Source organism: Myodes glareolus, chromosome 18, assembly GCF_982192425.1.
Source record: "Myodes glareolus chromosome 18, mMyoGla1.1, whole genome shotgun sequence".
Lineage (NCBI taxonomy): Eukaryota > Metazoa > Chordata > Mammalia > Rodentia > Cricetidae > Myodes > Myodes glareolus.
Genome location: NC_142043.1, coordinates 52424894 through 52452443, shown reverse-complemented (window position 1 = coordinate 52452443; position 27550 = coordinate 52424894). Strand labels below are relative to the sequence as shown.

The following is a 27550-nucleotide window of genomic DNA, read 5'->3' as shown; positions in this document are numbered from 1 at the left end:
AGTTTTCTGAAGGGTGAAGCCATGGCAGTCCCCACTGAGTGTCCCCTCTGACTCGCTGCTCTCCGCAGACGCTCAGCAGCCTGCATGGATTGCGCACTGAAGGGCCTGACATCCTCAGTACATTTCTCTGCCATGAAAACAGAAGGTTTCTGCTGATTCTGCTTCCTGTGTTGATTTCTTTAGTGTGGCCAGCTAATCCAAACTTAGGTCCCACATCACTCTTCAGCGTAAAATCTCCCCTTGTTGAGGACTAGGGACTTAGACTGTAGGCCCATCAACTCTGTGTCCAGCTGCCTGGGAGATGGAATCTTGGTGGAGTCTCTGGCATTTTTGAGTCTCAGTCTTTTCTCCCAGAATACAAGAATAGCGTAAGGCTTAAGTAGCCTAATGGGCGAGATAGAGACAAGTTTCCAAATACTTAGGGGGGTCAGTGGCACTGAATTATAACACAGGGCAGGAGTCCTAAAGGCCCTTTTTGTGTTTTTAGCTCTTCAGGGCAGGGCACCAAAGCCTCTAGAAGAGGACATTAGGATCCCTAAGAGAGCACAGGAAATTGGCTGTTTGCCAGTCTGTATGAGCGAATTTCAGTAGTTTAACAGCTGAGTTTCACGGGAGCAAAGCTCAGGACACCCTCGCAGCAGGGGACTGATGTAAGTGATTGTTTCTGCTAGTATTACTATTGTCATTACTTGTTTTCATTTTTGAGACAGAGTTCCACGTGGTCCAGGCTGGCCTCCAGCTCCCTAGGTAGCCGGCGATATTTGACGGTTGGTAATGATACTGTCAACTTGATAGGTTTAAAGTCACCAAGGAAATAAATCTCTGGGCACGTCTGTGAGGATTTTTTTTCTTTTTTAGATTGGGCTTATTGAGGTGGGGGACCTACCCTAACTGTGGGTGGCACCATTCTTTGGGCTGGTGTGGGGTCTTGGATATAATGAAAAGGAGAAGGTGAACTGAGCACCTGTCTCGGCTTCCTGACCGCAGACGCAATGGGACCAGTTGTCTCCTGTCACCGTGCCTTCACCACAATGGGCCATGAGTCAAAATACCGCCCCGCCCCTGATGTCACCACCAAGAGAAAACTAACCTTGATCTTGAAGTTTCCATCCTGCCTCTGCTTCCTGAGTGCTGTGATCTCAGGTGTTTGTTATCAAGCTGGGGTCCTGCGGGGCTGGGGTTGAAAGCAGGGTTTTGCGTAGGCTCAGTAAGAACGCTATCACCCGATCGACGTCCCAGCCCTGTTATTATTTTACAGGAGGACTAGGGCTGCTGTACCACTAGTGTGTGTCTCTCCGCCCAGCATCGGCTTTTGCTCTCATCTGCAGAACGGCCTGGGTGCTGATGAGGATGTGGCATGGCCCAGTTCCTGCTCATCAGAGCCGTTTCCTGTGCAGTCTGCAGCTTCTATCTCTCTGCTTCGTTCCCATTTGCTCTTCCCGGGCTCGGTTTCCTCCCTGACGAGGACTGGATGGCATTAACCAGCGTGCTTTACGACTTCTGACATGATACTGGGGTAGCACGCCGAGTCTGGTCTTTGGCCTCAGAACCCCAAGACAGTGCTTTGCCGGCTTCCCTGTGTTGTTCCAAAGTATTCAGTGGCTCCTTATGAACTCATCCAAATTGCCAACTTCGCCTTCGCATACTCTTTTTCACCCGCCATGGTTTAGACTTGTGAACTTCTCTAAGCTCAGCAGGTAACTTCTTTCTGATTTGTTCTGTTTGTCTACACAGCTTCCCCCTTCCATCTTTACCATCCCAGCTCCCCCCCCCCCCCCCCCGAAGGTTTCCAGTCTTCGCTCAGTCTGGCTCCCTTTCTCGTTTTCTTGGAATGCTTTTCTCCACACTGCTGACGTTTCTCCTTTCGCTAAAAACCTCTGACCTTGTGACTACATCCTCCATAGAATTTTTTTTTTTCAGGACTTAACAACTTTCATTTATTCAAAAAGCTAACACTAGAAGCTGGAGAGATGGCTCACTGGTTAAGAGCACCGGCTACTCAGCCAGAGGATCTGAGTTCAATCCCCAGCACCCACATGGCTGCTCACAGCCATCTGTAACGGCTCTCACAGGGGATCTGATACCCATTTCTGACTTCCGAGAGCACTGCATGAATGTGGTGCCCAGACACACAACGCAGGTAGAACACCCTTCCACATCAAAATAAAAGATTAAAAGATATATTTTAAAAAGGAAGCTTACCCTATTTTGTGATGTTTCCTGTGAGTTCCATGATTTCTCGGAGGATCTAGAGGCGGTTCTGGCAGAGAGAATGCTCTCGCCAGCTCTGAGGAGAAGTGCAGTGAGTTCCTCTCGAAGGAGGGCTTTTCACCGCTGATAAAAACAAGAGGGTACAGAAGGCAAGGAGGGCAGCTGAGAGCCTACTCAAGTGATTTATGCCAGGATGAACTTAAAGGAAACAGGAATGAGAGGATGGAACGCCATCTGTAAATTATCTGCAGGGGTAAAACAGTAGAATCTGGTCCAACAGATGAGAGAGTAGAGCCAGAAAGCAGCTCTGAGGTTTCTGGTCCACCGGAAATGGAAAGCCTGGTGGACAACTGAGAATGCGGATGCAGAGACAGTTTTATGGTGTCCGCGAACTTGAGAAGATGGCTAGATAACGATGCTCTGAGGATACAGAGCTATGAGTCTTCAGGGGAAGGACGTTAAATGAAGGGCTAATTAAGACTCCGTAAAGAGCAAAGTTCAGGAGCTGAACCAAGAATCCATGCAAGGACTGGCTACCAAGGGGAGACGAGGGTAGCATGGGGCTGGATGTGGAGAGCACCGGGACCTGGAAATCACCGAGACAGAGCCTGAAGGGTGTCTCGTGACAGTGCATAGTGAGAATCATTTACTGCTTGTGAAGAGTGAAGAAGAGCAAACAGCAGCCATCGTAGAGCCCGGGAGAGGATGGGGACCTGTGTGGTGAGGGACTTTATCATGGTGGAAACCAACCTGTGAGCAAACAGCAGCAAGAAACAGCCCAGAGAGAAAAGTGACTTAGTGACAACCCTATGAGTTAAACTCACGGTTTAAATCAAAGAGGGCGGTTTGAAGTCTCTGAGAGGCACCTATTTGGACATAACAGTGATTTCAACCTCTTAGCGCAGAACAGATATCATTGAGGTGGCATGGGATGCTTGCTGGGCCTCTCAGGCATCAGTCCTTCCCAGTTTCATGAAAGAATGCAGCCGGTTCAATCGTCCTGTCTGTAAAATGGGCTTAAGGCTGTAGAACCCTTGCGTTTTAGTTATTTTCCTTTTTTTCTGTGACAAAATAGCCCGTCAGAACCACTAAGAGGGAGGAAGGATGTAGTCTGGCCAGAGTGCCAGGGAAGTGACAGTCCCTCACAGTGGGGAAGTTGGGCAGCTGATGACATCACGACTCTGGTCTGGAAGTAGAGAGTGAGGACCACTGTTGCAGCTAGCTTTCTCTCTCTTTGACTTTAAATTTCTGTTTTCAGGTGTTTCCCTGCATGGGTGCAGCTCAAGTGTGCAGCAAATGTGTGTCTGGTGCCCTTAGAAAATGGAAGAGGGCCTCAGATTCCCTAGAACTCGAGAGACAAATTGTTGTGGGTGGCCATGTGGGCGCTAGGAACTGAAATCAGGTCTCCATCAAGAGGTGCGAGTGCTCTTGACCACTGAGCATCTCTGCAGCCCTAGCGTGTCTTTTTTCTTCTTTTTTCTTCTTCCATTTTTTTCGGGATTTGTTTTGAATATTAGTTAACCATTTAATTTTTCTTTTTGAGACAGGATAGTACTATATGGACCTGGCTGTCCTGGAACTCACTAAGCTGAACTTGACCAAGCTGACCTCAAATTCACAGAGATCCAACTGCCTCTGCCTCCTGAGTGCTGGGATTAAAGATGTGGGCCAGTAAGCCCTGCCTCTTTTCTCATTTTTATACAGCCTGGGGGATAGTGTTAACTGTATCGGGAAAGTCTTCCCAACTCTATTGACCTAAGGGAGAGTCTCCCACAGGGATGCCCAGAGGTTGTTCTCCTAGGTAACTCTAGCTTTCATTGAGTTGACAATGGAGATTAATCCCCACGGCTTGGAAGGGTTGAGGGAAATGTCTATATTGGGACACATGATAAGAAAGTGTTCAATAAACTAATGTCATAATTTACCATCACGAGGACATGCTCCGAAGTCCATGGCCTCAAGAGCTCCCTGATGTTCTTAGTTAGAGGTCCCTTGAGTCTGTTTGTGGCTAGCAACAACTTCTCAGGTGTAGCAGGTAAAAATAGAGACTTCCTAGATGAATTTGAATTTCAAATAGCATATAAACACCTTTTAGTCGAAGCCTTCCCTAACTACTGTGGAAAATGCTTAAACTAAAATTTTATGGGTTGTTTACATGAAATTTAAACTCATCTGGGCACTTTGTGTTTGGTCTGTCCCTCCTAGCAGCCTAGATGCTGAGCGACCTTACACAAGTTTCTCCTCTGTGTCTCGGTTTCCCCATCGGCTAAGTGGAGGACGAGATGGATTTCTCTAAGCACTTAGGATGGTGGCTGGTGCACAGCAGGGGCGCTGTGCAGTATGGTAACTGATACCATTCAGAGGGGGCCATGCCCGAGGGAACAGTCTGGAAGCATAATATTGAAGAGAAATGTTTAAAATTACATTTTCATCACTACGCATTTGGCGCTGATTGCATTTGGTACTGTTTGAGATGGCAATATCCTGTGGGAATAAAGAGACTCCGTCCTCCTAAACGCTCCCTTTGGCTTTAATAATTTTTTACTCTCCCATAAATTCTCACGACAGGATTGACAACCATCATGGAAAATTCAATTCTCACTCTTGTCTATTTTTGCAATTTTGCCCCCTGGAGCAGTGCTGAGCTGGAGCTGAAGCAAATGGAATTGCCCAATTTCCCTCTTTTTCTGCACAATGGCGAAAGTCTTTCAGGAAAGATTTTTTTTTTCAGAAGTTTTAAGCCAGCTCAAAACTGTTTCTGAGTCACATAGGCCTTTGGCACCAGGAACACTTTTGACTGAGCTGCGATTGCAGTTCTGATGGGGGAGGTGTGCTTATTAATTTGAGATTTTGAGGTAGACATTGCCACTGTCGTAAGTTAGAATTTGCCATCTTATGGATAGATAGTGCAATAAAAAAATAAAAAAAATTGATAAAAAAGAACTCGTCATCTTTTTTTTTTTTAAATTTTGCATCTGAGTAGTGCTAAAGTCACTGAGTTAACAAACCCTGATCTGGGAATACAGTTTAACTAGAGGGATACTTCCTGTACTTGAAGTCCAGTCCATTTGTGTATCAGACACAGACTACCACAGATGAATAACTTGTGATTAACTGAAATTTATCGGCTCACAGTTCCATAGAATGGAAAAAAAATCCAAGACCAGTGTTGCCAGCATTGGTGAAGGTCTTTTTGCTGTAGCATCAGGGTCCTTGTGGACCAATCATCACTCAGAGTGTCCCCTTTGTCCTAGTCAGGGTGACCATAGCTGCAATGAAAACACCAGGACCAAAGCAACTTCGGGACGTCACTGTTAGTCATCAAAGGAAGCCAGGCCAAGGACTCAAACAGGACAGGAGTCTGGAGGCGGGAGCCGACTCAGAGGCCAGGGAGGGGAGCTGCTTACTGGCTTGTTCTAGGTGACTTGCTCAGCCTGCTTTCTTATAGAACCACCACCCGGGGATGGCCCCGCCCACAGTGGGCCCTCCCACATCAATTACTAATTAAACTACTCTATAGGCTTGCCTGCAGCCTGATGTTATGGAAGCATTTTCTCAATTGAGGCTTTCTCTTCTCCAGTGACGGTAGCTTGTGCCAAGTTGATGTAAAACCAGCCAGCGCATCTTTCTAATACCGTCACAGTGCTAATCAAACGTCAACATGAGTGTTAAAGGGCAAGCATTTAGACCACAACATAAAGTACCCCTCCAGCTCCTTGTTCCTTTAAGAATTCCATTGATCCAAGTTCTACCCATATTCAGATTCTCCTAAGTCCCCAGAGGCTATCTCCGAGAACCAAGCAATCTTTATGAGAACATATATCACAGTCTGTCTTCGGACAGCTGTCTTACCGTTCCTGGGGGAAGGGCTAGACACCATCTATGATTTATCCTTGAATTTTCCAGGATGCCTTAAAGTCAATCGGTTGCTCACTAAATATTTGTGGTATTGAGCTGAAAACATCTGAATACTCGATACCGCTTTGATGTCCTCTAAAATAGTTCACGTTTTAAACAAACGACCTTTGCAATTGAACCGGCAAGAGTTTCCTTTTCTGGAGAAGGTGAATTTCAAAAATGGAAAAAAAAAATAGAGATTATTATGATGTTTGTGTTTTCAGGTTTCACCACTAAAATGAATTTATTGAAGCATGAGCAATTCCCAGTGGACATAGGAAGCAAGCAGCTTTGTAGAAATGTTGGCGCAAGTAGAGAGAGTAGCCCACCCCTCCAACCGTGAGGAGGATTCTGTTTCTGCCAGGAACAAAGACTGGCCTGAGGAAGCATGAAAGCATCAAAGACTGGCCCTCAGCTGGGTTGGTGGTTCCGGGTGTGAGGCACTGTTTTTGGCCTCTCTTACCACCCAGTCTCGCCCTGGGCTGTGCCCAGAGGCTGACCTTCCCGATACTGCCTTAACTGCTGGCTATCTTCCCCGTGAGTTTGGCTAGGAGAGGCTGGGGGGCATGCTCTATTTTTAATCTGCCACGCTGGAAACAGCTTGGGTTTGGTGCTTTTTCCGTGGGAGATTCAGCTCTCACGTCCTGGGCATGGTTCATGATTTCTCAGTGTTCTGGCTAAGTCCCTGAACTCCCAGTTTCTCATATTTACGAGTAGCGTCCTTTGGTAAATTTTCCTTCCCAAGTGTCTTGAGTAAATGTCCTGGTTGTCAAGACTTTAAGATGAACCCATGGACAGCAGAGACTTACAGCCTTTTAAACAGAGGTTTAGCGGCTGCTCAGCTGTCCTTCATCCGATATTCACATCCTTAAGCCTTAGGAACCTGGGTCAGGGCCACTGGGGAGAAGAGAACCTCTGTCTCTGAAGCTGCTCACAGTCGGTTCTGTGATCGTTCTTCGGATTCTTCCAGGAAAACTTACTGTATAGAAATATGTGTTGGGGCCCGCAGACCCTCAGTCCCTGAATTTCCTGTGACCCCCTGCCTGCCGGAGTAAACACCTTGTTTTCCTATGCTTGCAGCTGCTCTGTGAGACCCTCGTGATTTCCTGAGGGCAGGGGAGTTGTTTCTGGTGGGCTTGCAGCTGAAAAGTCCCAAGAGCTAGGGTGTGGCCATTAGTCAAGGAGAGCCCTTATATAAGCTGCCCTGGAACCCAATAAAATTGGCATTCTTATTTCAAGGATGACCTGTGTCTCCGTCCGTGTATGTATGTGTTTCCATCTCCAGCTCCTTGCCCGACCTGCGAACTGTCCCGTAGCACAGGTGTTGGGACACAATATGATAACATGTCTTAGCAATCACCTGTAGAGCTGAGCCCAACTGTGGTAGGGAGAGGAATTCCCTACCGCAGAGATGTTGAGTGTGGGCAGCTCAGTAGGCAGAGTGCTTGCTCAGCATACACGAAGCTCTGGGTTTCACCTCTAGTATCTGCCTAAAGCTGGACATGGTATACACCTGTAGAAGCAGGAGAATTGGGACTTTCAGGTCATCCTTGGCTTTGCAGCCAGTTTGAAGTAAGCCTGGGCTATATGAGAGCTTGTCTGTAAACATGATATCAAACCAAGAGAGGGAAGTGGGGCCAGAGAAGTCGGGGAGCAATAGTAGGGGAGTCTCAGACAGGTACAACTTTATTACCTTTTTTTCCCCCCACTTCCTTCTCAGTTCATATTGGGGGATCCTAAAACAGCAAGAACTGCTTGTGTCAGTGAGTATTGATTTCCTCTGACTTCTCTCATTGCCCTGATATCTATCCTGAAGAACAAGAAAAAGTAATTCAGATTGTGAATAATATAGATACCATTCTCTCTTTGCTACATTAAGGTAACCATTTATCATCATTGACCTGGCAAATACCCAGGCACACACTGGTATATACAGGCTGCACACAGGCAGGCACAGATGCACATGTAGGTTGGTACACAGGTTGATTGAAGAAAGCAAAAGATGACAGCAAAGAGGTACCTGCCTCTGACCTCAAGGGCATCTTTATATGCAACCTACCCCAAAGTGACAGTTTATGGAAAATAGACATATAACTGGTCACACCACTGTTTTACTCTGGGTTCTCTAGATACCCAGTGGTAGCCATCTTTTTGGCTGACTCCTGGATATCCACATCAGTGCAGTGATGTCTAGTCCTTCATTGGCACTTAGGATCTCCTGTTCCCTACAGCTTGACTGATAGGAAAGACCTATCCAGTGGTCAGAACGTAGGGCATATACCACAGTTCTGGCCCCAAGGATGAAGACAAGGACCACATAGTGTATCATACAATAATAATGCACTTGGTTGGACCAGATAGAATATTTCTAGATGATTTTGATTAGAATGCTAGTAATGGAGAAATAGGTGGCTCATTGGCCACACCTGCACAGTCACACACGAAGAAGAGGGAGCTGGGAACTGAGATAGTTCAGGGGGTAAAGAGGTGGCAGAGGAAGTAGTACCCCTGGATTCAGATGGTCTCTAGATATGGAGGAAGGAAACTTTGTCTCCGAAAGGACCGGTCTATAATGCAGCCTACAGAATGGCTGTCTCTCTCTTTTTTTTAATTATATTTATTTATGTACTATGTATACAACATTCTGTCTGTGTGTATGTCTGCAGGCCAGAAGAGGGCACCAGACCTCATTACAGATGGTTGTGAGCCACCATGTGGTTGCCGGGAATTGAACTCAGGACCTTTGGAAGAGCAGGCAATGCTCTTAACCACTGAGCCATCTCTCCAGCCCCAGAATGGCTGTCTCTTATGGATAAGATGTAAACTTTGGGATCAGCCCAACTGCTTGGACTCTGAAGGTTTATGTACCAGGGCTGCCATGTAACAATGACGGGTCCACAGGACTGGGATCAGGGTATGAGGAGCCAGTACAGAGCAGGTATCACAGGAACTCACGCTGGTGCACCTCCTTGGGAGCAAGGTCATAGGGAGCAGCGTGGCAGCCTTTCCAGTGTCTTGGAGGCGTGCTTATGTATCTGGTCTGTGAGAAGGGATTTCATAGAAAATGTAATTTCTATAGTGCTTGGTGATCGATAGTCAAGATGGGCTCTGTTCCCTTCAAAGTTCATTTTTATACTCGAAAGCAAAACTTTGGTCTTTCCTGTTAATGAGTATCAACATCCCGTTTGCATTTTATTATCCCGCCAGCAGATGCTCATTTGAATGTAGAAGAAGAAGAGAAAGAAGAAGAAGAAGAAGAAGAAGAAGAAGAAGAAGAAGAAGAAGAAGAAGAAGAAGAAGAAGAAGAAGAAGAAGAAGAAATCTGTTGTTTGGATTTGGATCTAAGAGTGTGATTCCTGTAGAGGTCTTTTTGTGATTCTCTCTCTCTCTCTCTCTCTCTCTCTCTCTCTCTCTCTCTCTTTTTCTCTCACTTGTGTGTATGGAAATGCAGTGCATATGTCGCATGTTGCATATGTGGGAATCAGAGGTCAGTTTACAGGAATTAGTTCTCTCTTTTCACCCTGTCAGATCCAGAGATTGAATGCAGGTTATTAGACTTCGTAGCAATCACCTTTACCCACTGAGCCGTTTTTATGCCCCCCCCCCACTTTTAGTGATTTTTAAAGAAACAATGGATTGGTCAGCTCTCTAATGACCTACTGAATGGAAACCATGGATTGGTCAGCTGTCTCATGATCTACTGAGTGGAAACTGGCAGAGAATGGTAAAGGAGATGCCTGACACCTTTCCTGTTCTCAGGATGCATGCATCTGTACAATACATGTATATAGGCATGTGCACATAATGTGTGTACACTCATACACAAGTGTGAACAAACATCAAACTTTTAAGAGATAAAATTATAGCATCTGTGCACCTAAACTTGAAAACAAACCTTACTTTCTTTCCTGTGTGTGCACGTATGTGAATGTACATGCCATGTGCACGTGTGTTAGTCAGAGGACAACTCTGGAGGGTGGGGTCTCTCTTTTCGCTATGTAGATTCTGAGGCTAGAATCGGGTTGGCTGGATTAGTGGCAAGTGCTTGTAGCAGCGGGATCATCTCCCCTCTCCCATTCTCCCTCCGTCCACACGGCCCCTTCCCCCCAGATCTGGATCTCATGTGGTCTAGGTTGGCCTCAAATTTAATACGTAGTTGGAGATGATCTTGAGATTTGGATCCTCCTGCCTCTACTCCTCTTCCATACCTTCTCTTGCCCCAGGCCTGGGATTACATCCCTAGGTCTGGTTTGCACCATGCCTGGTTGTGCGGTACTGGGAATGGAACCCAGGGCTTTCTTGGTGCATGCTGGGCGAGTGCTCTACCACCTGAGCCATGTCCCCACCACCCTGGCTCTTTCATTCTGCCAACCCAGCCACATCAGCAGCCCCACTTACCAAAATTTCTAGCCTGTGAAGTAATTGTCCAAATGAACACTTTCACAAATCTTATGAGTCAGTGTGTTAAAAATACACACTGAGGAGGCCACACAATGGCTCAGCGGTTGAGAGCGCTCACTGCTCTTTCAGAGAATCTGAGTTCAGTTCTTAGCATCTGTGTCAGGTGGCTCACGACCATCTGTCACTCCAACTCTGGGGAGCTTGACACCCTCTTTTGGGTGTCACATTTATTTGCCCTATACAGAAACACATACATGTACATAATTAAAAATACATATTTTAAAAACAGATCTGCCATTTTCCAATTAGTTTGAGGTAACTGAGAGGCATAAAGATGAAAATTTACAAAACCCTCCCCCACCCAAAATAACAACAACAACAACAACAACAACAACAACAACAACAACAACAACAAATGTTTTAAAGCCAGGCAGTGGTGGTGCACACCTTTAATCCTGGCACTTGAGAAGTAGAGGCAGGCAGATCAATATGAGTTTGAGGCTAGTCTCGTCTACAGAATGAGTTCCAGGACAGCCAGGACTGTTATACAGAGAAACACTGTCTCAAAAAAAAAAAAAAAAGATAAAAATTTACTAAGAAAATTTTATAAATGGTGTTATAGGAGGAAGTTTCTTTTTTTTAAAATATTTATTTATTATGTATACAATATTCTGTCCATGTGTATGTCTGCAGGCCAGAAGAGGGCACCAGACCCCATTACAGATGGTTGTGAGCCACCATGTGGTTGCTGGGAATTGAACTCAGGACCTTTGGAAGAGCAGGCAATACTCTTAACCACTGAGCCATCTCTCCAGCCCCAGGAGGAAGTTTCTGTATCCTGCCAGCAGTTCCCAAATAAACACACTGAGGTTTATAATAAATTACATTTTTTTCAGCTAATAGCTTAGGCTTGTTACTGGCTAACTCTTACATTTAAATTAACCCATATTTCTTATCGACCCTCTGCCACGTGGCTCAGGGCTCGTTACCTCGTTTTCTACACATCCTGTTTTCTTTGCGTCTGCTGGTGACTCCTCAGACTCTGCCCTTCTCCTTCCCAGCATCCTCCTAGTCCGGCTCTCCTGCCCAACCCCCTCCTGCCCAGCGACGGGCCAGTGAGCTCTTTATTAGCCGATGAGAGTAATACATATTCATAGTGTATAAAAAGATTGTTCTGCAGCACGGCGTCTGCATGTTTGACATGTGGAATCGGAAAGTAAGACCAGGTCTCCAGTGATGCCTTCCTTCCATTCTGCATTGCTATGTGAGACACAAAAATCAAATGTCGAAGTGAAATAAGATGAGGACCGCTTTACTTACCTCCCCATCACTGAACGATTTATTAAGGGTTTCACTGATCAAACATACGACTCACTGGTCTCATTACATGGTACAACAGCATATTGTTTAATTCAGGTACATAGCTATTTGTTTGTAAACACTTATACTTTTGTTTCAATGGTGTTCGTGTGTGCTTGTGTGTGGGTTTGTGCACATAAGTGCCGGTGCCTGTAGAGGCCAGAGGAGGCCAGTGGACCCTTTAGAGCTAGAGTTACGGGTGCTGGGAACTGAACTCCAGCCTTCTGCAAGAGCAGTACATGCTTCTAACCACAGAGCCATCTGTCCACCTGCCTTCAGAATACGCTTCTTAAAGGCAACTGATGGAAGGGGGAGAGGATATGAGGAGGATTGTGCTCAGTGTACAACGTACAAGTGTGTGCTTATGTCCTCGTGTAATACAATGGAATGTATTTTGAACATATACAAGCAAAATGGAAAAAAAAGCCAAAAATGAAATAAAATAGCTTCCTAATGGCAAAATGGTTTTGCGATGATACGAAGAGATCTTTCTTGCATCGTGTTGTTGATTTCCATGTTGTTGTATGCTTTCTTTTCTCTTTCCCTCTATGATCCGTGTGTCGTTAAATAAAGATCCATGTTCTTAGTGAGAAATGCCTTTCAGTGACCTGGATAAAGCGCTTGGTGAAGAGCGAAGGTGTGCAAAGGCAAATAGCGATGAGGGAGGTGTGGGAGCCGCCTGGGAAGCGGGCAGGATGGATCCCCGCGGTTGGTGAGAAGGTTGCTCAGAGGACTGCATATCACAGTTGTGTTCTCCCAGAGCGGGCGCAGAGAGGAGGTGAGGAAGTCATTTCTGGCAACGCCAGCACCCAGTCTCTTAGAGGTGCAATTTCCTTCTTGTAAGATAAGTAAAAGGAATGAATTGTGAGGGATTAAAAATAACATAAAGGGGCTGAGTCCGGGGGATGGCTGGATTAGTGGGCAAAGCGTTTGCTGCGTGGATATGAGAACCTGATTTCTGTCCCCAGTCCCTGCTCTAGAAAAAGGGTGGGGTGTGTTTGTCAACCTTTATCTGGGAAGGCAGAGACAGGTGGATATCTGGGGCTTTCTGTCTAGCCATCTCAGCTTATTAATTTCCACGTTCTAGGCCAGTAAAAGGCTTTGTCTCAGAAAAAGAAGAAGAAAAAGAAAAAAGAAAAGCAAATGTTAGGAGAAGGGTCGCTTGTTTGTTCCCAGCTGCTCAGCCCCGAAATAATCACACAGAAACTATATTAATTAAATCACTGCTTGACCCATTAGCTCTAGTTTCTTATTGGCTAACTCTTACATATTAACTTAACCCATTTCTAGTAATATGTGTATCACCACGTGACTGTGGCTTACCGGCAATCAGCATGTCTATATCTCCAGCGGCAACTCCATGGCTTCTCTGTCTAACTCCGCCTTCCTCCTCCCATGCTATAGGCCAAGCCAGTTCTTTATTCAATAACCAATAAAAGCAACATATAGACAGAAGGACCTCCCACACCAAGCAAAGAAAATATGAATGGCACCCGAGGAATGATAGCCAAGGTCTTCTGGATTTCACGTGCATACATAATCACACACACATACATATAATCACACACACATACATGTACAAGTAAAGACTGCTGTGTTTTACATGCATCAGTTCCTAGGAAATGAAGTGATAGTAGTGTTTGTGACAGAGTACGTTCTTGTCCCATGAGGCTTAGTGCCTGACAGGTGTGAGCCCTAAGGAGTGCTGAGCCTCCCAGATCAGCCTGTGATTGTGACATAAAGTCACCTGGGTCCCACCAGGGGAGGATGTTTGAGGCACTGATCATTTCATGTCTTGATAGCTTTAGTGATGTAGTAACCACACCCCCACTTCCCTTGCTTTGAACTTTGATTTCCGGAGGTCACTTGCTGTGGAGGCTGAGTCATGTCTGTGTGTCTCATTCCCCAACTCTGGGCAGACTTACTCATCCTGACCACCTTCTGTGTTTCAGAGAGGTGGGCCCACCCTGCTACCTAGCACACAATGAAGATGCCCCAGCTGTCGGTTTGAGAAATGCCTGGACTAGCTTTTCTTTCTTCAGGTGACCATCTCCACACTTACCTAACGCTAGGGGGTGGAGTCAAGGGTGCCAGCACAGGATGTCTGGGTTGGGATGCCATGGGCATCCTTTCCAAAGAGCTTCTGAACACACTGGGTCCAGCCATGGCATTTCTGCAATGTCAAAACAGAGTGGTTAGACGACTTAGCTATGCAGGAGTCAGGCTTCCCAGTTCACCAGACACCCTTGTACAATAGGCCCTCTGTGTGGTAATGTCACAGCAGCAATAAAACCTAACTCTGTTCTTTCTGGCTTAGAAGGACCGACCAATGGCTGGCCAAAGTGACGGGGGAGGATGAGGACTTAAACCTTCTCCTGTTGGTCTTTGTGGTTCTGGACCCCTAAAATCTGCTGGCCTTCAAAAGACAGTGTGATCCAGGCTGAGGTCATGAACCAGACGTGGAGCTGTGTCATGCAGTCTCTACCCCCCCCCCCCCCCCGACTTCAAGACCAGCTATTCATTCCTCCCAACCAACCAAAACAAACAGAAATACACAAAACCACAGACAGGGAATAGTGTGATAAAAAGTCTTGACCAAAGAGAGGAGGCTGTGACCATCTGTAGAAGTAGCCACTTTCTGGACAGACGTGCAGCTATGCCTTGTTCCTTGATGAGGGGATGGGTGCTGCCTGGACTTGATCGGAGCAGGACTTAGGAAGCAGTAACGGAAACACAAGGCTTTTTTCCTTCTTTGTTGAAAAGGCAAAATAGTTAGCAAACTGGGTCTCAGACCTCTCTCTCTCTCTCTCTCTCTCTCTCTCTCTCTCTCTCTCTCTCGGTTTTTTGAGACATGGTTTCTCTGTGTAATAGCCCTAGCTGTTCTGGAACTCACTTTGTAGATCAGGATGGCCTCAAGCTCATGGAGATCCACCTGTCTCTGCCTCCTGAGTGCTGGGATTAAAGGCGTGTGCCACCACCGCCGCGCCGCTGAATCTCAGATCTTTCAAAGATGTTCAGGGAGGAAAATCGAGTTGGGTGTCTTCTCTACGGATTGTAACTGTACAAAACCAGAGGCAATCTGGTACCTTTCCCCACACCGAGGCTCCTGAGGCTTTGAGAGAGGTGCTGCAGCATGGTATGATGGTTAATGGTGATCGGCAGGATCTAGAATCATCTAGGAGACCTCTGGCCTTTCTATGAGGGAGTTTCCAGATTAGATTGAGGTAAAAGAGCCACCCAAACTGGAGGTGGCATCATTCCATGGGATGGAGTCCTAGACTCAACCAAAGCCAGGAAGTTATCTCAAAACCAGAACATATCTTTCTCTTCTTCCTGTGTGCGGATACAATATGACCAGTCATCTCAAGCTCCTGCTAGCAAACATTCTTCCTGTATGTAGATACAATGTGAGCAGCCACCTCAAGCTCCTGCCAGCAAACTTCCCTGCCACGATTGAGTTGTTCTCTAGATCTCTATGCCAAATAAGCCCTGCCTCTGGTGAGCTGTTACTTGTCCAGTGTTTGACAAGCAATGAAAACCATAACTGATACAGATGGAAACTGTATCAGTTCCATGTGACAGGCTTTTCTCTGTCACATGCTGGTCGGGTGAACTTGTGGATGAGACTGAAGGGTTGAGCAGGAGCCTTTGTCTCTGAAACTGGGGTAGCAAGGCTTTTTTTAGGGGGCTCTGGTGAGAGATAAACAGGACAAAGTGTGATAAGGCGACACCAAGTAAGCAGGTGGCATAATTACATTTTAAGTATTTCACACATAGAGAAGGCACAGAGAGAACAATACAGCGCATTCACACCCCAGCTTAATTAAGAAAACATGACTTGGTCCCTACATTCCTCACTCTGCCCCTTCCTTCTCATGGGTAGACACAGTTCAATATTGGCACATGGGTTCCCATGGTTCGCTTCCTAATCTATGGAAAGCAATGTATACCATATTGTTAGAATGGTTTAAAACATGACAGCATGCTCTATACACTCTTATATAACTTCATTTTCTGCTTCAAGATTCTGTTTGTATTGGGCATGGTGGCACATGCCTGTGAGCCCAGCAATAGGGTGATGGAGGCAGGAGGCTCAGGAGTTCAAGGTCAGGCTGGGCTACAGGAAACCCTGTCTGGGAAAAAAAAAAACCCAACCAAAACCAGCAAATCAAAAGAAAGTAAAATCTCTGTGTGAAGCTTATTCTTGCTGATCTCTGCAACTCCAATTCATTTTACTGTATTTTATTTTCAAAGTTTATTTTATGTATGGTGTGAGTGTTTTGCCTACGTGTATGTCTATATATACCACACACATGCAGTGTGCCTGTGGAGGCCAGAAGAGGGGGTCAGATCCTCTGGAACTAGAGTTACAGGTGGTTGTGAGCTACTGTGTGGGTTCTGGGAACCAAACCTGGGTCCTCTGCAAGAGCAAGTGCTCTTGACCACTGAGCCATATCTCCAGCCCCTTGCTTTATTTTTATAACTTATTTGCTTATTGTTGATGGTGAATATATAGGTCGTTTCAAATTTTTTTCCAAGGTAAGTGATGTGATCACAGATGTTTTGTGTGCCTTGGCTTCCCCAATTTGTAAAATAATATAAAAAGTCTGTGATACACCTGTAGCCTTTACCAGCACATTTTAAGAGCATTTTCCAGTTCATAAAATGCTTTTAAGTTTATTATTGCTACCACCGCGGAGGGAAACCAGACTGTTTCTGAGGTTTTCTCCCCTCAAGCCTCAATTCATTACAGAACTTTACGCTGCGAAACCTCAAAGACTTTCTCGCCAATAAGAAATGGCGTCCTCGCTGCTGAAGTAGCTTTTGCAGAAGTGCAGAGCCACGTATTCTGCATCCTTATCTTTCAAATAAGGTTTCAGATTCCAGAACAACAACACACGAATCCAATTTCCAGTTTTCCACCCAGAGACAAAGAATGGTTCTCAGTGATAACCTTGGCATTTTCTGTCCCGTCAACGTGGCATTTGAGTGAGTGGCTCTGTAATCAAGATTTCCATGGCTGAAGGAAAACTTCTCCAGAAGTGAGCACTCTCATACCGCTGCAGATTTCGTGGCAATTCTTTCCATATACTGTTTACATAGCAGGGGCTGCAGCTAGTCTAGTTTCGTGCTCTGCTTTTCCCACTTAACATTCTAAAGCCCTCTTTCTTCCTCTGTGGAATTTCAGTGGCCAAAACTTACCCAAAAAGGAAGTCTGTGCCTCCAAGGACAATCATTCTCAGAAATGAAGAAGAAACAATAGCAAAACTCACCCCTTCCACCCCAAGGTTATTGGAAGAATGCCTCTTTAGCGGCTTCGTCTGGTCCTGGTAACTCCTTATTATTGCACCAGTGAACTTTGTGTTTTGGTGTCAATAAAGGTAATGGCTGGAGTTAAAAAGTGTGCAAAAGGGCTCTGGAGGGAGGGCTCAGTACTTAAGATGTCATCTCCCAGAGGATTCAGGTTCTGTTCCCAGAGCTGTCTGTCATCCCACCTCCAGAGGACATACATTCTCTTCTGGCCTCCAAAAGTATTCTCTCTCTCTCTCTCTCTCTCTCTCTCTCTCTCTCTCTCTCACACACACACACACACACACACACAAGCATATATGCATGCAGGCACACAGGCATGCACACACATATGCACACACACGATGCTCATAAGTAAAATATAACAATTAAAAATGTATAAATGGTGTACTCACAAATACACATGTATGTAAATATAAATGGGTATATGTGGCTATGTTCTTACACACACACACACACACACACACACACACACACACACAGACCTGTCTCTTTGAGGACAGCATCAACAAGACAAAAACTACCTCGTTACTATTATACTATATAGAAGAGGCAGCTTGACTTTACTCTGACCCTATGCTATGCTTTAGTCTCTGGCTTCTCCCAAAGGCAAGGGGGCGAAGTGATTACTCACATCAGCCTGTAGCCCAAGTTCGTTTGTCGTTGGAGCTAATTATCCATTCCAGATGTTTCCCATCAGTGTAACAAGACAACCTGTGACAATCGCCCATTCTGTTTAGGATGAGGCTAATTAGGATGAATTAAACAGACATGAGCTTACAATACAACTAATTACAAGTAATTAAGGTAGACGAGCTTTGTGGCATTCAGAGACTAACCTCCTCAGAAACCTGGATCTAGCTGCCTCAGACTCAGCGAATGTGTTCATAATATAAGTCGGGATTGAGCCAAAAAAAAATCTGCCGTGAACATTCCTTTTAATGATCTATCATCAGCTTTTAAACTACATCATGGAAAGTTGCTTAGTATTTTAATTCACAGAGTATGTAAGGGGATGAATTTCCCCAGGCAAGGCAGAACCAATCACGGAATCAATTAACTTTGAAGTTACAGAGTAGATTATATTTTGGAAACGTTAAAACGCTTTTGAACTCATATGAATAAGAGAGAAAGCTATTCTCTATTTGACCCAAATTCATCAAAGTCTCTTTCTAGTTCCAGAAGTATAAACATTTCACCTCTGTAGCCACGAAAGGGACAGACAGGCAGATGATAGTATATCCATCTCTTGGTAGGCTGGCCCAGGAGAGAAACATCATTTTCCTTGTCCCTGTCCTCAGAGCAGCCCATCTCTGGGTGGCATCTTCGAGAAGTGGTGGTGAGTATGGCCACTGCTTCTTTCTTTTGTAAAATTTCATATCATTATTACTATCGTTGTTGTTATTTTGCTTTTTGAGATAAAAATCTCTCTGTATAACCCTGGCTATCCTGGAACTTGCTATGTAGACCAGGATGGTCTTGAAATCACAGAGATCTGCCTACCTCTGCCTCTGGAGTGCCGGGATTAAAGTCACGTGCCACTCCCCATGGCCATCTCATTACTACTTTCTGATCCGGAGTGATTAGAATTGACTGAGAACTAACGCCAGGAGCTCTTCTATCTGGGTGTCTGGCCTTCTGGAGGTTAGTCTGTCAAGTGATTGGTGGACCCATCAAAAGGAATTGAGTTTGTGCCACAGAGACTGTTAAAAGGCCAGGCATGGTGGTACGTACCTGCTTTCTTCTTCTCCTTCTCCTTCTCCTCCTCCTCCTCCTCCTCCTCCTCCTCCTCCTCCTCCTCCTCCCCCTTTTTCTTTTCTTTCTTTCTTTTTTTTTCTTTTTTTTTTTTGTTTTTCGAGACAGGGTTTCTTTGTAGCTTTAGAGCCTGTCCTGGAACTAGCTCTTGTAAACCAGGCTGGCCTCGAACTCACAGAGATCCGCCTGCCTCTGCCTCCTGAGTGCTGGAATTAAAGGCGTGCGCCACCACCACTGCCCAGCCGTACCTGCTGGGGAGGTAGGGATAGGCAGATACTCCAGGTTCAAAGGCCATCCATCCAAGCTTACTGGACAAATTCCAGGGCAGTGAGCCATTCTGTCTCAAAACAAAATGTGCACAAGGAACATCTGAGGTTGACTTCAGTCCTTCAGAAGCACGCATACACACACATGTATATATGTGTACACATATGAACACACATACATGCACATACACACACTCACCAGTTTGTTGTTGCAAGAGGCAATGAGCGCCCAGAGAAGTGGCTGTGAAAATGGAGACGAGGAGATGGATGCAGTATGGTTGTAAAACAGGATTTGGCAGGCGGTGGGTGTGAGTTGTATCGAACACATCCTCTTACACGGGACTTCCCAGCCCGCTGGCCTCCTCTGGCATTGCAGCCAGAGCATTGGCAGCCGGCTCATCTCACTCAGGCTTCGTACAGCCGTTTGCAGTCTTCACCTGACAGCACCCTTAGGCTAGGATGGTGAACTTCTCACTTCCTGCCTGGAGTTTCTGTGCCTGTGAGGTTCTGTTTGGCACTGGTGAGTTAATGCCCCACTGGGCAGCTCTTGACCCATTGAGCGAAGCCAACAGATAATTGCTTCTTTCCCTTCTCTGGGGGAGTCCCGAGGAAAATGTGATGATGGATGTGGTTGGTGGAGTTCTCGGTGGCCAACTCTGCCGTCTCTTGCTCTTGCTCTTGGGATTCCATTGATAAGCCCGCTACTTCACAGTGGTGATCGGGCTCTACTTCGCCTGGGTAAACCAGGCGAAGGCCCATTTTCCTGTGCTTATAACAGAGCATCTGAGACCGGGTCCAGATATCTTTCAGTGCCTCGTGGAGAAGGCTGGCAGGGCCTCCCTTGGTTTTATGGATTTAGTATAAAACCCACCTCATGTTTGAACACTTGCTTCCCAGATGGTGGCGCAGTTATGGAAGGTGGAGGAAACCTTACGGGGTGGGGCTTCACCGGAGAAAGCAGGATTTCTGAAGGATAGCCCGCAAGGCTGTAGAGCTAAACACCAGTTCTATGCTCTCTGGCTGGTGCTAGCATCCTGCGGCGGTGGACCCAAGGGGCTTTTTGCTGCCGTTGCTTTCCAGCCACAATGGAGGATGACCTCTCAAGCCTGGAACCAAATAAATTCTCCTTCTTTACGTTGCTTCTTATCAGGCATCTGGTCTCACTGTTGAGGAAGTATCTAAGACCCTTAGATACCACAGTCCGTGGATGCTTAAGTATTTTAGATCAAATGGCACATTTAATGTACCCTACACATATCCTCTGTTTTATGTCACTCTCAATTGCCTGTACTATAATGTGAATGCTATGTAAAGAACTGTTAGATAATACTATTTAAGGCAAGATGGCAGGGCTAAAAGTATGTGCTGTTCAGGGCAGAAGCAATCCACTTCTCCTAAATGTTTTCAATCTAAATTTGATTGAATCTACCCAAGTATGTGGGCGCTTCCCCATGACTATAATTTACTTATTTTTTAAAATTTTTTTCATAATTACCTTTGTATGTGTGTGTCTCTGTGTGGGTTTGTGTGTGTGTGTGTGTGTGTGTGTGTGTGTGTGTGTGTGTGTGAGGGCAGTGTTGGACAAGATCAGAGGTATTGGATCTCCTGGATCTAGAGTTACAAATGGTTGTGAGCCAACTGACATGGGCGCTGGAAAATAAACTCGGGCCTCTGCAAAAGCAATATACACTCTTAACCACAGCGCCATCTCTCCAGCCTTCCTATTTCCTCCTCCTCTAGAGGTAAAAGGGGTTTATTTTGTCTTTTTAAAATTTATTTTCACTGCCTGGCACTGAACCCAGGATTTTTGCTTGCTAGGCAAGTGCTTGCCTCTGAGATAAGCCAACCTTAAGAGGTTTATTTTGGCTGTGGTCCTGAAACTCTGAGACAATGACCCTTGTACCTCTGTGGCTTCTGATGAGGGGCTCCCATGGCTCTGTGCGTGTCAGGAGAGCAAAAGAGACGGCGGATGAAGTTAGAAGGAGCGCTATGTTAAAGATAAGACACCGCCTGCTCCAAAATGACCAGAGCTCTCCAGAATGAATTAATTCCCCAAGGAACCCATCCAGTTCTGAAAGAAGGTCACAAATCTGTCTTAAAAGGCCCCACATCACAATCCAACAACATTGGGACATTAAGAACCAGGGTGATCTTTGACGAGACCAGCCATATCCAAACCACAGTAGACTTGTGAGACTTGGGTGTGTTGGAGGCTGGGCTGGAAGTGTTACCCATAAAGAGGAATAGAAAATCTTGGGTGAGGGGGCATCTGATTCATTCAGATTGAACCCTGGGTTATTGAAAACACAGCAGATCAGAGGGACCAGTCGCCAGCGTGTTCCTGAGATTAGAACCTGGGCTTTTCAGTTCCTATTTTCAGTTTCTGAGCGTTGCAAGGATGGTTTCTCAGTCGCTTGTATTTCTCTTGGGAGAGCGGGCTATATTAATTGTCTACCGCTGCATAACAAATTAGTCCACAGCTTAAAAGCTGGAAATAACAAGCATCTATGCCACGAGTCTCTGAGAACTGGGAATTCAGAAGTGGTTTCCAGGGGTGGATCTCACCCTTGCCTTGACTCCTGGGCATGGTGACTTTTTATGTAAGAGGAACCCAGAAACATTTCCTATCCCTCTCTGACTTAATATTCTTCTTTCAAAAATTTTTGTCATATTTTTATCTATTTACTGTGTACATATGTGTGTGGGGGGGGGAGTGGGCGCACATGCATCCCAGCGTGTTCCTGTGGAAGTCAGAGGGCTGTGTACACACACGTGTATGTATGTGTGTGTGTGTGTGTGGGGGGGAGTGGTTGCACATGCATCCTAGCGTGTTCCTGTGGAAGTCAGCGGGCTGTGTACACATGTGTGTGTAAGTGGGTACACACGCATCCCAGCGTGTTCCTGTGGAGGTCAGAGGACAGCACGGGGAGTCAGTTCTCTCCTGCCACCGTGTGGGTCCCAAGGGCTGTCATCAGTCTTGGCAGCCAGCAAATACCCTTTCCCACCAAGCCATCTTGTTGCTCCTACCTTCTTACTTTTAATCTCTGTCAGCTAGATCTTCCCATTAATTTTACAAAGTTAATAATTACATTTTGTTCTGTGGATTATACTTGGATTGTACTCTGGATTATATTCATTCTTTTTTATGTAGGTTAACTCTATGACTTTGAAGCTGTAAAACATATATGTAGTTACATACAATAAATTGTCTAGTCTAGAATCAAGGTGTTGACCCAATAATAAAAGCATTCGAAAAGAAAACCTTGACCTGTTAGATGGTCCAGTGGGTACTCACTGCCACGCCTGGGGAACCGGAACTACATTTCTGAGCTCCACATGGTGGAAGGAGAGAATCCATCCACTGACTGTACTGTGCAGGGCATGCCCACACGCATACGACAGAGGTAATGAAGTAAATTAAAAAAAAAAAGTCCCACTGGGTGGTAGTGGCACACACCTTTAATCCCAGCACTTGGGAGGCAGAGGCAGGCAGATCTCTGTGAGTTCAAGGCCAGCTTGGTCTACAGAGCAAGTTCTAGGACAGCCAAGGCTACACAGAGAAGCCCTGTCCCAAAAACTCAAATGGGCAATTGGTATCTCTTTCCTTTTCCCCTCTAAAGGAGAGATCACTCAAAGCCTGTCATGCTTTAGTTGGTCACTTCCTTGTATAGTAGCTCAGTTTTATCTGGTACTGTGGACTGTCTTTCTTTTTCTGTGTTATATATAAGAAAGATGGAATGCCTTCATTTTGTCTCTACGAATGTTCTAGTTCTCTTTCTCTCTCTTTTACTTTGGTTTCTCAAGACAGGGTTTCTCTGTGTAGCCCTGGCTGTCCTGGAACTGGGTCTATAAACCAGGCTAACCTTGAAGTCAGAGATCCACCCACCTCCCGAGTGTTGAGATTAAAAGCCTGCGTCAGCAACACCCAGCTTCAAGTATATTCTTACAAGAACAGATTGACTTTTATTCCTGCACTGGGATTCTGTGATCTGGCCACTCCTTTTTCAGAGAGCGTGTGTGTGTGTGTGTGTGTGTGTGTGTGTGTTTGTGTGGTGTGGTGTGCCTGAGTGTACACAACCACTGGTACCTGTCGTGGAAACCCATGAGCATTAAAACAAAGCCTTTTCTTTTCCCCAGGACGTCAGTGTCTCTTAGAGTTTGTTATTGGCTCATTTTGCTCTCTCATCTCCATCTTTTCAGTCTGTTCTGTTTCCAGCTCCGGCACACCCAGAGACCACTCTCCCTGGCCTCATCTTTTCTGCACCCAGACAGCAGCTTTTCAGCTCTCTGGCAGGGTGGTGATGTAGCCAGCTCTCGGTATTCTCCAGGGAAGGAATGACCGAATGGCACAGCTCTGAACTCTGAACTTTATGAAGAAGACTCTTGACCATCTGTACAATGGGGATATGTTAGCTGAGGTATTTTTTTAGGGGTCGGGGGTCTGTGTCCATGATGAAATAAAGCTTAGTTTCTATTTTATGATAAATAGCAATTTACTGGGCATTTGCCTATATGCCGTAGAGATGACCTAGTCTTTTCCCTTTCTCTTGAACAGCCCAGAAAGGTAGTTAACTACTTGTCCTCTCATACAGGAAGATCATCAGCACATTAGGATAATTCTTCTAAAGTCACTTAGCAAATTCGAGGTACTTATCAGAACCTAGCATTTTTTTGGGGGGGCATGGAGGGTGTTTCCAAGGCATTCGGAAGGGTTTTCTTTGTGGCTTGATGATAGACAAATAAATACTGCAATATCTCAAAGAGCATCAGTTCTTAAACATTGTTTTCTCAGTTATGCAAAAAGAGCGTTTCAAAAGCAGCATTTGGTACACTCTGCGCACCATCCTTCAGTCCAACACTATTTTAAGAGACCGAGACCTGTTGTTTATTGGGAGAAAAGCTGGTGCAGAATTTTGGAAGGACTCTGTTGAAAACAGGGATTTGTGACTTGTAGACAGAGGAAGGTGTCTTTTCTTTTTTTAAATAAATGAGATTGAAGTTCGACGATCTCAAGAGAAAGAAATCGCTACTTGACTAGTAGGGTGAAGCGTCACGTTTCACTTACTGTAAAACTCAAATGATTTGGGTAGCAAAAGATGTTTTTTAAGTTCTGCAAGAGAGGGAGTGGGGTTGGAACGCAAGAGTGCTTATGGAGCATGCGCAAAGCCCTGGGTTTCATCCTCATCACCTCGGTGCAATCTAAACACTTGAACACTTTGGAGGCGAAGGCAGGAGGCTTAGAAATTCAGGGCCAGTCTTGGTAGATATTCCACAGTACCCGAGACCTTACCTCATAAAGAAATAAGTAAACTTGCTTATGAGTTAATTATTTACAGCGTGGGGGGAGGGGAAGGGGACAGAGGCCAAAGAGTTCTAGGAATCATGAAATGCGGGTCCTGTGTATGGGAGAAATGAGGAACGTGCTTATTAGCTGGTATTTTAAACAGACACCCAGCATTTTGCAAAAACCAAAGCAAAACAAACAAAAAACCCAAGCAAAAATGGAGTGCAGAAATAAGGGGATAAATAAAGATACAGGCGTTAGACGGATTCTCTTGCTTCTACACACAACTGTCCCTGAAGTCCGTGCGTTCACTCTTTCACACAAGCTTTACCAGAATATTTGACATGGAGGTTTCTTTTTGAACATTTGAAGTCCGTGCTCTTGCACCGACAGAAGCTTTACCCTGAATATTTGACTTTGATCTTCATTTTTCTGTGTTTCCTAATCCATTCCTTCCGTAAACTCCTTTCTCAGAAGCTCTTGCTAAATTTGGTTTGCGCGCCCCCTACTGGCGGATCCCAGTATTAGTCTCAATTGCATCGGAGTATTTCAGCACTGCCCAAACCTCATGACGTTTCCAGAGCACCAAGGAAACTTTGTCTTTCACTTGATGCGTATTTGTTATGCTGTTGGGGCAGCCAGAGGCTGAAAGAATAATTTCCATTAGCAAGCCACTCAACTCTACCCGAAGACGAGGATTTCCTGCATTATTGTTCGTCGTGCAAGAGAGGGCAAATTAAAATGCATACCCAGCAGAGCTGTATTTTTTTTTTTTTTGTAATTAACTGTTCTATATCCTTGAATATAAATGACCCCTAGTTCTACTTTGCTGTTTAAGGTTTGCTTGGTGCAAATGTTAAAGTAGATTAAAAAAACAGATATATTAAAATCTGTTTCACTGCCTTCTCAGAGCCCGTCTTCAGGTGTTAGTCTATAGACCCACATATAATGCCAAAGACGCTACCAATCACACTGGGGTACGGGGAGGAAGGAGTTTCTAGTTCTATATTCATTTTCTCTTAACCATTTGAGTAGGAATTGAGCTGGTGTGTAGACAGCAATTCTTCTCTTGTACCTGTGATGGCAGAAATGAAGATATTCTAAAGAGGCACTTGGGGTCCTCCCTTTGGCCATCAGACTATTGAATCAGTGCACCCGCAAGAAACTGGAATATCCCCAGGAGTCTTGTGCTGGGAAACGGGAAAACCTGGGAGCGTGGCGCCAGCCAGATGCCTGGGCCGTGTGCCTTGTCCAGTACCGCTTAGCTTTGTATACCTCTAGCCCCTAATTTAAATGAGTCTGGTTAGAACCTTTTCGCCGCTGTTTGGATTTACAGCTGAGAGCGGGTTTGCTCACTTCTCTTTGTTGCTCTATGCAGTTTGAACACGAAGTTAAATGTTACCCTTAGAAGCAAGGATCAGGTACTGGGGAAACCGCTTCGTCAGGGAAGTGTTTGCCAGGCAAGCATGATGACCGGAGTTTGACCTCCAGAAGCAACACACCCCAAGAAGTTGATATTTCCCTGGGGAATCTCAAGATGGATGCCTGTTTGGATTCTCAGTGTTGGGGAGGCGGTGGAAGTAGATCACTGCTGAGTTCTAGGCTAGTGAGAGACCCTGTCTCAAAAAATAAATGTGTGGCTCCTGGGGAGTGACACCTCTGGACTCCATGTGAGCATTTATACACGTGATGTACAGGCACACACACGTGTGTGCACGTACACACACACATGCACACACACACACTCACACACATGTACACACATGCACACACACATGGAATGAATATCAGATGTCATCATCTCCATCATGTTCTCCTTTTTCAAGGGATGTGGTTTCTTATTTGAGTTTCATTTTTCTGCACAATAAAATATATTAAGTAAATAAAGATCACAAGCCACATGCTTTTCACCGCAGACTGCAAATGGCCATAAGGCATCCTTCATGAAAATGAATATAGTAGCTGCAGTCTCGCTTCAAAATTAGTTTTTCTTCTTCCATTCTTTGTTGTAAAATTGTAACTTTTGCCATAACGAAATCAAGAAGCAAATAATTAAACCCAAACTAGGCCTGGGGAGCAGTTCATAGTGCTGGCTGCTGGTCCAGAGGAACAAAGTGTGGCTCCCAGCACCCACATCTACACCTCATGACCGCCAGGGACTCCAGCTCCAGGGGATCTGACGGCCTCTTCTGGTTTCCTCAGTCACCTGCACGCACGTGCATTCACTTACACAAACACACACATACATTAAAAAAAAAATAAGTCTTAAAATACCCAAATCCCCCAAGGGAGCTGGAGAGATGGCTCAGAGGTTAAGAGCACTGCCCACTCTTCCAGAGGTCCTGAGTTCAATTCCCAGCAACCACATAGAGGCTCACAACCTGCTGTAGTAAGATCTGGTGCCCTCTTTTGGCCTGCAGGCATTCATGCAGATAGAGCACTGTATATATACATAATAAATCTTTTTTTTTTTTTTAAAAAAGAACATTTGTTGCTCTTGTTTGTAGAAGGCAATCTGGGTTCATTTCCTAGCATCTCCATGGGGATTTGCTTGCATAAAAATAATTCTAAAAGAAAAAAAAAACACTCAAATGAGAATGTACAATCAAGATCCCTACCCCCAGGGTCAAAAATAAAAGAACTGGTCCACGGTTTAACTTCTGTATAATATTTCTTCTCAGTAAGATAAAGTGTGTTGCCAGGAGGTGGTGGTGCACGCCTTTAATCCCAGCACTCAGGAGGCAGAGACAGGAGGAGCTCTGTGAGTTCGAGGCCAGCCTGGTCTTTAGAGCTGGTTCCAGGACAGCCAGGGCTCTTGCACAGAGAAATCCTGTCTCAAGAAACCAGAAAAAGAAAAAAAAATACAAAGTGTGTTGACGACCAACACTAAAAGACTGTGGTCCAGAGACAGGACTTTTTAGGCAGAAGCCACCCCACTAGGTCAGTGGGTCTCCACCCAAAGGGGGTCGAACGACCCTTTCACAGGGGTTGCCTAAGACCATCAGAAGATGCAGATACTTACATTACTATTGATAAAAGTAGCAAAATTATAATTATGAAGTAGTAA

General features: G+C 45.4%; 1 long non-coding RNA gene across 1 annotated transcript; it reads right to left on the bottom strand.

The window, feature by feature from the left end:
• Nucleotides 1–11334: 11334 nt before the first annotated feature.
• On the bottom strand, nt 11335–19854 carry LOC125411473 (uncharacterized). Its single transcript, XR_007235338.3, has 3 exons — nt 19399–19854; nt 13931–14041; nt 11335–11769 (listed from the first exon to the last, which is right to left on the bottom strand). It is a non-coding gene; the product is annotated as an uncharacterized LOC125411473 (long non-coding RNA).
• Between the last annotated feature and the right edge of the window lie 7696 nt (nt 19855–27550).